The sequence below is a fragment of the Marmota monax genome, unplaced genomic scaffold (genome assembly GCF_021218885.2).
Source record: "Marmota monax isolate L192 unplaced genomic scaffold, Marmota_monax_Labrador192_F-V1.1 WCK01_AAM20220418_F8-fsc00023, whole genome shotgun sequence".
Lineage (NCBI taxonomy): Eukaryota > Metazoa > Chordata > Mammalia > Rodentia > Sciuridae > Marmota > Marmota monax.
In genome coordinates this window covers 6950349-6965239 of record NW_026692907.1, presented here as the reverse complement: position 1 = coordinate 6965239, position 14891 = coordinate 6950349, and the positions used below count along the sequence as shown (strand labels likewise).

The following is a 14891-nucleotide window of genomic DNA, read 5'->3' as shown; positions in this document are numbered from 1 at the left end:
TTGTTGAAAAGGCTACCTTTCTCCATTGTATCATCTGTTCCATTGTAAAAGATCTATGGACTCTATTATGTGGTCAATTTCTAGATCCTCAATTCTGTTGCATAGGTCAATTTTTTTAAAAAAAATTCTTTTGGCAGCACCACTGTGTTGGTTACAGTAGTTTTGTGGCAAGTCTTGATGTTGAGTATTGTCAGACCTCTGATTTCATCCTCTTTCAATATTGTATTGGTGATTCTGTTTTGTGTGTGTGTGTGTGTGTGTGTTTCCATGTAAATTTTGGAATCAATTTATCAATATTCACAAAATAATTTGTCAGAATTTTGATTGAAATTGTATTGAATCTATAGATCAAGTTTTGAAGAATTAATAGTTTGACAATATTGAGACTTCCTATCCAGGTACATGCAACATCTCTTCATTTAGTTGGTTGTTTGATTTCTTTCATTAGAGTATTGCACATTGGCTTCAGGGTCTCAGCCTAATATTTGGAGCTGGGTCTCTGCACTTGTATTTACAATCTCAGTAGGAGCGATATGAGCTCCAGCTGTTCATAAGAAGGTAAATGCACCAGCTCTGGCCTAGATACATGCCAGATTGCCAGAGTTGGTGATTTTTGTTTTGTTTTGAATAGTGAATTAAGCAGGTGACGGTAGAAAAGACATTTGTAGCAGGTGCCACTGGTGTTCCATTACATTTCCCTTCATTTTGGAGACCAGCACAAATTTCTGCACATGTTAGTTCAACTTGCAACTGCCAACAGCTGAAGCTCTTTGCTTGAGGCTTTCTCTGGTCAACAGAAGCCCTCTTTGCTTATACAGATAGGAGGTTGGAAGTGCCAGAGGATTAATCACCTCCAGGACAGACTTCAACAAATGACTAGCAAAAGATGGTGGATAAATAGCCCAGCTCCTCATCCCTCAGTTGGAAAAACTCTGAAGCATTTTTTTTACAGTGTTCCAGTCTTCCTCCTCAGGGTCACACTCCATCTGTTCTCATTTGCAACTTGGGTGTCAATACATCCTTTATTGGTGCTATTGCTTGGATGTTGAATGTTCCACAAAGCCCTGAGTGATAAAGGCTTTATCTGCAGGACAGTATTGAAAGGTAATGTAAACTGGAAAGCCTGTGAGAGACCCATAGGTCATTGGGGATGTGCCCTTAAGGAGTTTCTGAGACTCTATCTGCTTTCTCTTTCTCTGTTGTCTCCTGGCCTTGAGGTGGGCATTGTTTGCTCTGCCACATGCTCATGTCATGAGGTGCTGCCTTGGTACAGGAACAAAACAATAATCAACGGATCATGGGACTGGAACCTTGAAAACTGAGCCAAATAGACCATTTCTCCTATGAGTTGATTACATCAAGCATTTTTTTAGAATCATGCATATCTGCCTAACACAATTGGCTTCCTTTCCTTCCTTATTTCACTTCTCTACTCCCCAAATGTTGTCTCCTGGGGTCACCTTCCCTGTCCCCAAATCACTTGCATTTGAATCCTTGTCCTAGAGTCTCCTTCTGGGGGAACCCCCATTAGGCAAAGTGACATGTGCAACCCCCATTAGAAAGAGTGACATGTGCAAGAGCATGGGAGTAAAAGCATGGAGATCTCAAAACAAATTTAAGAGGCTGTCCATCTTATTTGGGAATCTGCTGCTTGGTCTAGTGATTTAATGTATGAAATAATCACCTGCAACCTTTTAATACATGGACACCATGATGTAATGATCCATATTTTATTCAGGGGATTGTGGAAATTGAGACAAGGCATTGAGGACTGCTAATTTCCCCTGAAGACCAGTTCTACACCATCTCTGGAACATAGCATTCATTCCATAAGTGTTATTAATCAATGGATTTGCCTATTGTATTAAAATCAGTGTATTAAAAATGCCCCGAATAGGGGCTGGGGTTGTGGCTCAGTGGTAGAGTGCTTGCCTAGCACCAGTGAGGCAGTAGGTTTGATCCTTGGTACCCATAAAAATAAATAAATAAAATTAAAGGCATTGTGTTCATATACAACTAAAAAAAGTATTTAGAAAATTTTCCCCAATATAGACTATGGGCTCTGGATGATAATGATGTATCAATTTTAACAAATATACCACTGTGGATAGTGAAGGAGACTGTACTTATGTGGGAACAGGACATATATGAAAACCTTCCATGCTTTTCACTCAATCTAAAACTTCTCTAAAGAATAAAACTTGTCAGTTAAAAAATTCTAGTATGTATTATGCACTAGGATTCCTAATGCATGCTCAGAAAATAAGATTTGTCGAACAAAATGAAGGACCTTGGAAAACCAAAGGAATGGTTTTCCAAGGAATGTCTATGTTTGAACTGAGCCACCTGCTGGTGATTTTTGACAAGGGACCTCTACAGTGATTGTGTGCTCTAGAATTTTGGGGTCTTTGACTTCAGAATTCAAACTTGTGAGCAGAGTTTTTCATAACAGCAAAAGAGTACAAATGACTAAAATGTTTATCAATAGAGGAATAATGGAGTTAAGATGCCAATTGTTATAGTTTTGATCTGTAATGTCACCCAAATGCTCCTATGTTGAATACTTGGTCTCAATGCAGCAGTGTTAGGAAGTGATTGGATCATAAGAGCTCTAACTTCACCAGTGGATTAATCCAGTGATGGATTAATAATTTGATGGCATTATTGAGTTGTGGTAAAAATTAGGGAATAGGAGGTGGTAACTAATTATGGAAAATAGGTCACTTGGGGTTTGTCCTTCAAGGATACATCACATCCCTAGCTTTCTCTCTCTCTTTCTCTCCATCTCACTCTCTCATTCTTGGCTTCCTGATTTCCACAAGGTGAGCCACTCTACTCAACCACATGCTTCCTGCCATGATAATCTGCTTTGCAACAAACACACACCAGTGGGGCCAAGTGATTATGGACTTAAACCTTTGAAACTGTGAGCCAAGGCAAATCTTTCCTCTTTGGTTTTTCTCAGGTATGTTGTCACAGCAATGAGAAGCTGACTTACATACACATCCTTTGCACAGAACACCATGCAGTGAGTAAAATGGATTTAGTTGACCTGTATATATTGACATTCGAATTCCCCTTTTTGTTATTCAAGTAATAAACTGGAAGTCACAGAAAATATATGTAGTTTGATTTTATCATGTTTTTAAAACACCAAAATATACCCCAGATATTTAGTTATGCAAGATGGAAACTCAACAAGAGATGGGATAGGGGTGATGAGGTGATTTTTGAGTCCCTTCTAGCTTTCAGATTTAGTAATCCTAAGAAATAAAAATTTATATTCCTTTAAAAAAATACTGTTTTGACCCATATAAGAAAACTGTAAAATGTTATAGAGAGACATAAAAGGAGACCTGGATAAAAGGAGATGCATACCAGTTTCCTGGATTGATAGTCAGCATTGCCAAGCTATAAAGTTCCTTAAAGTAATCTAAGATTATAAACAGTGACAAAATCAAAATCCCAGTGCATTTTGGGAAAAGAAAATTAGTTCTAAAGTAAAAAGAACAAGACAATATTTGGCAATAAAATGTACTTTAAAAAGTTACAAAAGTTAGAATTATGTACTAGTATATATACCACATTTTCTTTATCCATTCATCTACTGAAGGGCATCTAGGTTGGTTCCACAATTTTGCTATTGTAAATTGTGCTGCTATAAACATTGATGTAGCTTTGTCTCTGAAATATGCTGTTTTGTGGTATCTATACACAATGGAATATTACTCAGCATTAAAAGAGAATAAAATCATGGCATTTGCAGGTAAATGGATGGAGTTGGAGAATATTATGCTAAGTGAAGTAAGCCAATTCCAAAACAGCAAATACCAAATGTTTCCTCCGATATGAGGATGCTGATCCATAATGGGAATGTGGGGGGTGGAGCATGGGAGGAATGGAGGAACTTTAGATAGGGCAAAGGGGAGGGAAGCGAAGGGAGGGGGCATAGGGGTAGGAAAGACGGTGGAATGAGGTGGACATCATTACCCCAAGTACATGTATGAAGACATGAATGGTGTGACTCTACTTTGTGTGCAACCAGAGATATAAAAAAATTGTGCTGTATATATGTACTATGAATTGAAATGCATTCTGTTGTTATATATAACAAATTAGAATAAATAAATAAATAAAAGATATGTACTAATGCCAGAACAGACTGATTGTGAAACAAAAGAGAAAATCTAGAAACATATGAGAATTTAGTATGCAGCAAAAGTGATACTTCATCAGGCAAGGCTGGAATATTAGATCACCTGTAGGGACATCAGTTGGCTTGGCAGTCCTCCCATGGGGAGGGCAATGCTGTGTCTTTTGGAAAAGCTCTCTCAGCCTAATCATTCAAAAAGAATTTTAGGTTCTGTTACTTTCTCCTACCTCATGCTGAAATATATTTCTAGTATATTAAAGCTTCTAAAAGACTTAAGAAAGAACAGTCATTAAAGTCCCACTAAGATATTGATAAAAATATAACGTTGGGATTAAGACATAATATAAATGTGACCTCAGAGGCAGAGACCACAACGAAAAAAATGGATAGATTTATTCATATCAGAAAATCGAAAATTAGGTACATTTGTATATGCAAATTAACAAAATTAAAAGACAACAACCAAGTGGGGGGAATGCTACATAAGCCACAGACAACTCTTAAATACATACAGAAGTTTTATTAGTCAGTACATTTAAAAAATGAACATTTTATAGAAAGATTGGTTAAGGGAATGAAAAGGCATTTGCTGAAGTAGAAATTCAAGCAGCACATAAACATGAAAAAGTGTTTACCTCATCAGGAATAAAAAATGCACATTAAAATAGCAGGGATCAATGTTTTAAGTTTTTAAATATGTAAAGTAGTTTCATCTTGCTTTTCATAGCAAAATGGTAGCAGTGTTTGTCAAATTTCCCAAACTATTTGCTTCATTTGGATATAGAGGACTGACAATAATAATTTCCTTTGGATAAGTCCTCAGAAAAAGTGCTCCATTTTGAGCATTTCTTGATGAGGTGTGAGCATTTTTTGTAGGTAGCATGGTAGCGGAGCTGCTAAATGGGTTCTACAGAGGCATTTGTCCTGCGACACCAATGCTGCAGCGGGACCTTTACTCATTAACACTTACAGTAGAAACTGCACTGCACACCAGATCCCATTCAAAGAGGCACCATTCCAGCAGCTGCCTGCCTCCTGGGAGATTTCATTTGGCAGAAGATACACCTGTCTCATTCAAGGATATGTCCTCTCTCCAGGGACAGGACAGTTCAACAACTAGTTGATTGGAGGTACAAAGTCTGGGACTTTGTACTTCAATGGAGGATAACCTTGCAGAGCTATCCCACTCCAGAACTCTTTCTGGGAGTAGCTGAAAAACTCCACAGCTCCCTCTACCCTGGGCTCTTTTCCTTGCTTTCTTATAGGTGTTGCTCCTGAGGACCCTCTCCAGTAACCTTGCACAGAAGGATTTATCACAATCTGCTTCTAGGGGATATAATCAAAGACAACTCAGCTTTCTCCAGTGGAAAGCCACCTTGATAGAGAGGGATATTTATTGATAACTCCTATAAGAAGTGCTGAAGAATTATGATGCATGACTTGTTCTTTGACAGGTTCAGACAGAAGCTCAACACAACAATTGGATCTTTGCTGATCCAAATGCACACTGTGTACCAGTTGAAATGGCCCCAGAATTTGATGAGAGGGTCCCATTATTTGGTGGGCTGCAATGCTTGGACAGCACCTTATTCTACTTAAATATGTGCCAACTGTTCAACATGGTGGAAGTGGATGGCAGTATATTTGAAATCTCTTCAACCTGTAGGATTTGCACAACACCATTCACGTGCTCTATTCCAGTAAAAATTAGTTTGGCATTTCCTTCATCCAGTGTGACTCCCTTTACTTTCTTGTCATCCAGATTGTTCTTCCTACATAACACAAGCAGATCTTCTAATTAAAGCATTTGTTTTCTGCTCCAAAATAATGGTCACACTGGGGCCCAGTATATTATATTTATAATAGATTATTATTATTATTATTATTATTATTTATTAGATTATTATTATACCAGCTTCCTAACTGGTCTTCCTGCCTCTAGCTTCACTCATTTTGTCTAATTTTGTATCTACTAGGATCCAATTCCTGAAGTTAAATGTCAGAATGATTCAACATGGCCCAGCAGGCTCTAGGTAAAGCCAAAGGGGAAGGCCTAAGCTCAAACCCATCCTTGCTTATTCCCCAGAGATTTTTTTTTTCTTTAGAAATTCTAGTGGAACACTTTTCTAAGTGTTGGTGAAAGCAATTTTTTTGTTATACAAGCAAAATATTAATACCACAGAAAAGCAAAATAAAAAAAGAAAATTATTCTTGCTTACCCCTACTATAGTCACCACTACCATTTTGATATGTAACCCTCTTGAAATGCCAGCTGGACAGTGGGGGGCATAATTGACTGACAGTCTGTGCCTCTGATATTGTGGGTTCTTCCCCACATTGAAAACAAGCTCATGCTCACCCCAGGCTGCTCTAAACCAATGACTGGGCATAATGTGAGTTTTAGTAGACACCCATTTTTTGGAGGAATGAAACTCCTCTAAAAAACAAAAGAAGAGAGAGATTAAGGATGGCTAGGATCCCACAATCCCTTCTGAGGCACACCCCAGTGACCTAAGGAGCTCACACAATGTCCCACCATAGTAAGTGGGAATCTGATGGAAAGAGTCACGAAGCCCTAGAGATGTTTCAATGCTTAGCCAAGGCAGATGTGAGCCCTGGTTGGGAAAACCTGAAGTATGGAAATGGGACATCTAGATAGAATCCTTGAGGATGTTGACTCTGTAGACCCTTATAGCTTGTGGATGTGGCCAACTCTTCCATAGTAAGAGTGACACTTAACCTAAATGGCAAGGTCAATCCGAGGTTCTAATCACAAGGCAATAGGTGCTCATTCAGGGACCGCTCCCCATCTTCTCTTTGTTATCAGGAAGGGGAATAGCCAGGGTTCAATCTCAACATCACTCAGTTAGAGACATATTGGGCCTGTTACAGAGGAGAGAGATTGCATAATGAGGCGGCTGCAAGAATTAGTAAGCATGTACCAGCAGGAGCTGACAGCAATTTTTGATTAAATTCAACTTTTTAAGGGTGCTTGATCAAGATATGCAAGAACATAAGCCAGGCTAAATAAAAATTTATTGTCTTTGGGAACCTTTTCTTGGGACATGAAATCCTGGTAAGACCCTAGAAGATAGGGTAAACTCACTGCTAGGTGATTCATAGCACCCAGGAGAAAGTCATGATTCATGCACAGTAAGGCAGCAATGTCTGAATTGCCCTAAGACATGGTAGAGAAGGAAAGAAAGAGCTGTGGGAAGTAGGCTTGCTGGGATGAATTTATTGTGTGAAGGCAGAAGACCAGTCAGAGGGCTGTGTTCTGCCAGCACACAGATACACAAATGATGAATGGGGTGCACACAGATGAGAGGGGCACTGGCATCACTAGGAAATTCAGAGGAGTCTGTCCTCTGTAGGCTAGGGATGAAGGAAAAATCAGCCATCATAAGGCTGGCCTAGATAATATCCAGGGGATAAGAGGATCCCAGAGTAATAGAAACTTGGTGGTGGCTTGAAGCATCAGAAGCCTGCAGGCTGTGATTACTGTTAACAGCTGTAAGCAAGCCTGGCCCTCCCTCTCTGTGCTTCCTATTTTGAGATAATGATGCTAGATTCTATATGTGCTTCTGCTATGATGTGATGCCATCCATGGACCTCACCAGAGGCCAAACACATGGGGCTGCTTGATATTGAACTCTGAGCCTCCAAAACTGTGAGCTAGCTAGACTTCTTCCTTCCTAAAGCAGCATCCCTCCGACATATCTTATGGAATACCAAACTAATATAAGATCCTTAAACTTGAGTTAAAGTATTGGAGAAGACCAGATGGAAGCTGGTGAAGTTGCTCCTTTTCCCAAGTCCAGATAATAAATAAAAACTAATATTTCCCCCAAGGAGGATGATGGTAGAGATAAGTGCCATCATGAAATATTTAAAGGATACAGGATTGGTTATCCCTGTCATATTTTCATTTAATTTGCCAGTGTAGCTTCTTTAGAAATCAGATGGCCCCAGAAGGAGGGCTTAAGATGGAGGCATTATTTGGTGAAGCACCAAGAGAGATGGAGGTGTTATCTGTCCAACTTGTTGCCACTGGACTGTCCCTGTAAGCACTTAAAAATAAACCTTGTGCCTTACATGCCACCTTCAGGTACTTTCTTTTGGTCTCTTAGCAACTTATCCCACTGCTCTAACACAACTGGGTTGTAGACAGTACAGAGGTGAACCACATGGACATCCCACAGAATGTCTCCATTTATTACAACAATGACATCATGTTAAATAGGCATGATAAGCGGGCAGGTGCCTAGCATTCTGGAAACCTTGGTATGGCATATGTACTTCACAGGTTCAGAAAACAGCCCTAGAGAACTGAGGGAACTACTACTTCAGTTTTTAGGATCTAGGGGTCAGGGGTTTGCCGGGGTGTTCCCTTCAAAACAAAAGGCAAATTATAAAATACATATAAGCCAGATAAAAGGAAAAAAATCACTTATAAATCCTCTGAAAAAGATACCTAAAATTGTTCATAGCGTTTATGTCCTTTGAATCTTTTTTCATTGTGCAGAGTCTAAATATGATCCTCAGTCACTAGGTGTCTGAACTGGGTCCAAGAGTATACAAGAGTATTATCTTGTTTATTTATCGATATACTTGTTTACTATCTACTTTCCTTTTTGTGATATAAGCTCTATGAGAGTCAGGTCTTTGTCTTGTTCATTACTAGATAACTGGCACCTAGAATGCAATTCATGCTCAAGAATTTTATTTTGTGTGTGGAATGAAGTGCACTATATACCCTGCTTTGTAGTTAGCTATTTTCAACTAATTTCCAGACACTTCAGGTAGCATTTCATCTTTCTTCATGTGTCACTCCAGAAGTCCTGTGAAAACAGAGTGCCCCCATACTCCAAAGACTGTGTAGCTTCAGAACCAAGAAGCTTGAGTCTTTTGTAGCCCTCAAGTCTTTCTCCTTTGGCCAGTACTGCTTTAAATCTTCAGCAGGTACAGCCTTGCTCTAATCATTCTTTAAACAACCCAAATGAGCCAAAGCAAGTAACAAGATCTGAATAAGTTAACTCACTCCCGGGCAAACCACCCAGCCCAGGGCCACATTCCTCCTCCGACCACACGGGGGCACTATAGAGCCATAGTCCGCACAGGGGCAGAGGTTTCCCCCAGGGAGGACGACTCTGGGCGGGAATATTGACTGCTCGGGGTGGGCGGAGAAAAGGTTCTGGCCGAGCCAAGGGCAGGAAGTGAGGAGGCGGGGCTTCTCAGAGGGTTTTGCGCTTGCGCAGAAGTCGGGCCGGAGGAACCCAGGTTTTCGCCATTGCTAGAGTCTGTGCTCACGGTGATGCCTTTGCCCTCTTCTTTCGTGTTGGGCGGGGCGGAGGGGACGGGGTGCCGAGTGGGAGCTGGGGTGAGCAGGGCAAGGAGAGACGCTGGGTAAGGAGGGGACCTGTGAGGTTGCAGCGGGGCTGGGTGGCGAGGCCTGGGGCGCGGGAGAGAGGGCAGGTGCGAGGGCACAGCCTGGTCCTCCCCCGACCGGGGTGCCACGGAGCCAAGTTGCAATTTGGCACAGAGGCGGTGTTTTCCGGGAAGATCCTCTCCTTCCCTCCTCCCACAGACTGTCCTTCTCATCATCTGCCCTTAAGTGTCCCTACCTAACACGGGATTGCGCGCCTCAGCCGAACCCCTTCACCTGTGCAAACCTCTTGTAGCTGCTTAAGGCATCTCAATATCAGCCCCTCGCTTTTTTCTTCTTTCTGAGGGAGGAAAAAGTTTCCTGCCTATAGTCGACAGTGAAAACCAGAAAACTTCTTGCGTAAATAATTCTGGAGAGTTTTAATAGTTTCTTTATGAACTTGTCTACGAAATATCACTTTTATTCTATTTAAATGTCACCTATGTATGTAAAATGGAGCAACAGTTGTACTGTGCCATGTAGTCCTCAGCGAGAAACGTTGGTCCAGGGACATGAAAATACCTCATTTGAAATTCAGGAGTTGATCAACTATAGTGACTCCGACCAAGGCCTTGTAAGCCTAACTAAAAAGGTTTAAGGTTCATATCAGTCATTCTCTGACAGGGTGAAGGGGGTGCAATGTGGCTTTTGGAAGCTTAAGAACCCAGACTGCTGCCTTACAATTTTTTTTTTTTTAAACAGACTTCCGTTATGTGTGTACTTTGCTTGAATGATTATTTTAAAGTACATGTCCTATTTTTGCCAATCTGACAGCTGTTTCCATAGAAACTAGAGAAGAAATAGTCATTTTCAGCGAGAGTTGTTAAAACTGTCTTCCAGTCTTCAGCTGTGAGTGCCAGTGAGTGCTGTACTTGCTCATTCTGAGATGATACTTAAAGAATTAAGAATCTGAAATGTTCTTAGAGGCTCACAATTCAAATTGCTTAATTTTCTCACATCATTAATTTAGTAATCCTAGAAGTCTGCCTGCTATGTTTGTTGACCTGTCACAGTTCTTTGAAGAGGATGTGTCAGATCCAATTCTTTCTTAGGTGCTGTATTGTCTAGTGATTGGCTCTTTGAAAATGTATAAATAGATTTCTTCCCCCATTCTTTACCCCATTTTAAGGATAAAGCAGAATTACAAAATATCAGGTACTGTTTCTATATAAATGACACTTGATTGTCAGTGATATAAATGGTAATGATTTAAATTATATATGGGTAGTATTTGGGGCTTTTGGCTCTGTTAGTAGAATGCTTAAAACTTTTTACACAAGTTATGAGGGATGAGCAGGAGTTTGCTTGTCATATGAGCAAAGCTAAGCAGTATGAATAGATGCACATAGGCATAGAGATGAGAGCTTTCTTTTCTGAGGGGTACAAGTAAAGCAGAGATTCTGAAATTTAGGGATGGGTGAAGAAAGTTTGGGAAAAGTGCCTGGAGATGTAAGGGGGAGACAGCATTATGAAGATTATTGAGGCCTATAGAAAATGAATGGAAATAAAGCAGAGTTGGTTGGTTTGGAGTTTATAAAAGTAATAAATCCTGTAAAAATTTAAACTGCACAGAAATATGTAAGATGGAAATACTAAATCCCTATGACCACCATCCTGCTACTCAAAGTGTCATTATGAATAGTAATCTTCCTTAAGATTTGCTTATTTTTGCATACATTAACATATTTTAATATTACTATTTTTACAAATTGGGTAGGAATTTTTTTCTGTTTTGTTCTCTGTAATATCCCTACCACCCACAACTATGTCTGGCATGTAGTAGGAACTCATTAAATATTGAGTAAACGAATAAATGAAATGAATAATATAATCCAGAGGTCAAAAACTGAATGAGATTTGTGAATATTTGGTAAAGGTGGTTAAAAAAATTATGTTGGTTGCCAGCATTTTACAATTGACAATTTTTAAGCCTGGATTTCTGCTGGTGGTTTTGAAACATTTGGGAACATTAAGCTCAAATTCCACCATACTTGTATCTCCTTTTAGTTGGAGGTGAATCTGTGTTCATGTAAGTGTGGCTTTACTGATATTCACCTGCCTGAATCCTACAAACCTGCTGCCTAGTATGATAACCACTAGTCACACACAATATGGCCATTTAACTTTAATTAATTAAAATTAAGCTAGCTAAAAATTCTGTTCCTTAGATGTTCCAAGTGCTCAATAACTATGTGTAGGGGTTATCATTGGACAGTACAGATATAGAATATGTCCATCACTGTAGAAAATTCTGTTATGCAATACTGCTTTAGATATTTCAGTTTGCCTCTCCTGGTATACAGAGTTTTTGCAAGTAGCATTTATTGTAATTATTTCTTAAATTCGCACATTTCTTGGTCATGATGTGGATCTCCATCTTTTTAGTGATTGTCTAATATTTAGCACCATATGATTTTATGTGAATTATGTAACTAGATTCTGTTGTCTGATCTGCATTTTAGAAAAGTTGCCTTTACTGTAGTTTGGGGGATGACTTGGAGTGGAAGAGATGGGGTGAAATGAGGCCAAATGATTGGAGACTGTATAGTAATCAATGTTGTAGGATTGCAGAGCCCAGGAACTGGATTGATAGGAGGTGAATACACAGGACTGATTTAATGTGGGCTTAGGTCTTTTGGATGTTACAGTCGCTATAGAGATAATCCAGCATTTTCGGGAACTTTTGCAGTGCTATAAATTGGGAGGTTTGTAAAGTATAGAAGGAACATTAAGGTGGTTTCAATAAAGAACATGTATAATTCTAAAATGTTATCAATTTGTATATAAATGAATGTGTAACTGTTTCATACCATGTAAATGTCTTCGAGATAATTTATTTGCAAGACACTCAGTGAAGAGAGGGAATTATTTTAGGAATAAAGTAAAAGCTTATAAAGCTCAATTAAATGTAGAAAGTACTGTAGTAATCACTTAGGAACCAGGAAGTTCTTATTCATTTTCCTGTGTCTCTATCTCTTGCTGGCTTCATGGTCTATCACTTGTCTCCTTTTCACACATTTATTCCATTGTCCTTTCTGTATATCCTCCTGCAAAGCTTTTGGTTTTCAGCTCTTGCTTGTATATTGCTTTGCATTTCTATAGCACCAACTATAGTCCCCGTTTATTCAACCCCATATATTCCTATGTTGAATACTGTCTTACATAAAACTTTTCTATATCAGATATCCAGTCTTAGCTTGGTGACCAGTGGCAGGGGTCATTAGGGACAAACATAACTCTTTAGGTACATCTCCTAAGTTGAGGTTGTGATTGGGGGCAAGTATTTAAAGCTTATCTACCGTATTAAACCCTCAGATTTGAAGTAAAGGAAGGAAAATGGATTTGTACTGTTTTTGCAGTTTGGTTTCTAGTAGAAGAACTTAAATACACTTTCCCATTTGAAACAGTTCTTCAGAATTTTTGTCTCTTTACATCTACCCAGGTGGCATAAAGAATTATAGTTTCCTCGACTAGATGATAACCTCTGTTAGGGCAACGACTGTGTTTTATGCTGTTACTGTAACTCCTATGCCAGCTAGACAAACTAAATACATGAGGATGGTCCCATTAAATTATAACAGAACTGAATATCTCCCATGGCCTCATGACATTGTATATCTTATAATATGTTCCTGGCACAATGTGTTACTCACCTGCTTGTTGTGATACTGGTGTAAACAAACCTGCACTGTGGGTCATATAATAGTATAACACCTATGGTATGTACATTACATAATACTTGACAATAAACCACTATGTTACAGGCTTCTGTATTTACTATACTTTTTATTTTAGAGTACTCCCTACTTATATTTTAAAAAGATTTACTGTGAAACAGAATGCTATATTATTCTGGCAGCAGCCTCACACATTTTGTTTATCATGTCCCTCGATTGCCTTGAGAGGCCATGTTGAGTGTTTGACCTATACCATCTAGGTTTGTATAAGTACACTTTATGATGTTTGAATAGTGATGAAATTGCCTAACAATGCATTTCTCAGAATGTATCGTAGTCATTAAGCAATGCATGACTACTATTTTTGAAATGATTTTCAAGGTTAAATTATTTTACCACTTGTCATATTGGTTCAAAAAATAAAAATCCTATAAAACATCTTGTTAAAATGTCAAACTATTATAGATCAGCCTGGACTCTACTAATTAAAAATTGGTAGTAACTCAGAAGGGGTTAACTTGGAGTTATTTTTACTTAGCATGAGCTTTATTCACTTTATACATTAATAGTATAAGCTCAGAGTATATAAACTACATACAAAATAAATTTGAATGCTTTTCAAATGGTTTAGTATATAGATAATCTTACTTATTAAAACTAGCAGTTCTAAAGCATCTTTTAGATAATGTTGTATTAGCCAAGGTTGAGTTAGTTTTTTTTTTCTCTTTTCTTTTTTTTTTAAATTTTTTATTGTTGGTTGTTCAAAACATTACAAATTTTGAGTTAGTTTTATATCTCCCCAATTTTTATTATAAAGATTTTTAAAACATTTAGAAAAATTGGGGGGGAAAAACATTTAAAGAACTCATATAGGGCTGGGTTGTGGCTCAGTAGTAGAGTGCTTGCCTAGCACGTGCAAGGCCCTGGGTTCTATCCTCAGCACCACATGAAAGTAAACAAAATAAAGGTATTGTGTCCAACTATAACTAAAAAAAAATAAATATTAAGAAAAAAGAACTCATATAACCATCACAGACACAGTAATTGTTAATATTTACACTATTGGCTGTATGTCCTCTATGTATGTGCATTTGCAGTACAATTTTTACAAAAGTAAGATTTGTACTTCAAGTATCTCTGGAATGAGATATTCACCTACATCACCACAATATCATTCCCTAATAAAATAAGTAATCTTTATCTAAAATAACTTAAAAACAAGTCCAAATTCAAATTCTCCCACTAGGTCTTTTAAAGCTGATGATTTTCTTCCAAATTAGATGCAATTTGGGCACATTGTATTTGGTTATTGTCTTTTTAGTATCTTTTAAAAGATAGTTTAATTGATAATTAATATGTAGTGATTTGTACATATTTAAACTGTACAGTGTAAGTTCTGACTTGTGGTTATCTATAAAATCAATACTGTAATCAAGAGGGTGAACAAATTCATTACCTCAGCTGTTTGCAATGCCTTCCCCTGCCCCTTTTTACCTATCCATCCCCAGGCAATTATTGCTCAGATACTATAGATTACTTTGCATTTTTTGCAGTGTATATTATAGATCTGGAATTGTAGAGTATTACATATACTTTTCTGGAGGGGTACATATGGTTTCTATCACTTGTTAGTATA

The 14891-nt window shown here is 38.4% G+C and overlaps 1 protein-coding gene across 3 annotated transcripts in view; it reads left to right on the top strand.

Moving 5' to 3' along the window:
- The first annotated feature begins 9362 nt into the window (after nt 1–9362).
- The window catches only part of Oma1 (OMA1 zinc metallopeptidase), a 62859-nt gene continuing 57330 nt past the window's right edge, over nt 9363–14891 (top strand). The window contains exon 1 of one of the 3 annotated variants that reach the window (XM_046451119.2): nt 9363–9464. The gene's annotated coding sequence lies outside the window, so the exon portion shown is untranslated. Of the gene's footprint in view, nt 9560–14891 lie in introns of all 3 variants that reach the window. The other 2 variants (XM_046451121.2, XM_046451120.2) reach the window with 2 other exon arrangements.